The sequence below is a fragment of the Triticum dicoccoides genome, chromosome 1B, assembly GCF_002162155.2.
Source record: "Triticum dicoccoides isolate Atlit2015 ecotype Zavitan chromosome 1B, WEW_v2.0, whole genome shotgun sequence".
Taxonomy (NCBI): Eukaryota; Viridiplantae; Streptophyta; class Magnoliopsida; order Poales; family Poaceae; genus Triticum; species Triticum dicoccoides.
Window position 1 is genome coordinate 8766678 of NC_041381.1, and position 857 is coordinate 8767534.

Here is an 857-nt window from a genome sequence, read left to right on the forward strand (position 1 = left end):
GCGAAAATGATGGTTGTTGTGGTAGAACTGGTTGTTGTTGCTGTGAAAATGGTGGTTGTTGTTGCTGCGAAAATGGTGGTAGTTGTTGCTGCGAAAATGATGGTTGTTGCGGTAGAACTGGTTGTTGTTGCTGTGAAAATGGTGGTTGTTGTTGCTGCGAAAATGGTGGTTGTTGTTGTTGCGATAATGGTGGTTGTTGTTGTTGCTGTGAACATGGTTGCTGTTATGGAAATTGGTGTGGTTGTTGTTGGATGGGTTGTTGTTGTTGGTGGTGCGATAATGTTTGTTGTGGTGGTAATGGTTGTTGCTGCGATGGTCTCTCCAAACCAGGGATGTGGCTATTCTCCATTTGTGCAATGGCACTTGTCGCCGCAACGGCGAGGAGGGCAAAGATGAGGAAGGTCTTCATGGTGGACTAGTGTTAACTAGTCTTGCTTGGTTTTGATGCTTGTGCTTGTGATGATCTTTATACTTCATGCCTATTTATAGTAGCCCGGGCACCACCTCTTTTCTTCTTTGCATTAGCTTTAATAATTTTGTTTGGATGCATCTAAAATGATTTTTGGTACATTGTGTTAGGTTGCACTAGCTACAAGCGTACTTTTGGATATTGGTCATCAAAGTTGCTTTTTAGTTGTGCATATGATCACACACAAAGTACAAAAACCCCGATGTTTGCTATATATGACTCATCTTATTCACTTTATATGTCACACACTTATCAAGATAGTATCACTTTTGCAACCGATTTTGAAACCTTGTATAGGCTGTCAGCCATAAACAAAAAAGGGAAAGATTGTGTAGGACTAAGTTGCAATCGTGTATGGGTTGTTTAGATATGCTCGATTGTTAAAGCC

The 857-nt window shown here is 41.0% G+C and overlaps 1 pseudogene; it reads right to left on the minus strand.

The window, feature by feature from the left end:
* The window catches only part of LOC119315372, a 1078-nt pseudogene extending 609 nt beyond the window's left edge, over positions 1 to 469 (minus strand).
* Positions 470 to 857: the final 388 nt, after the last annotated feature.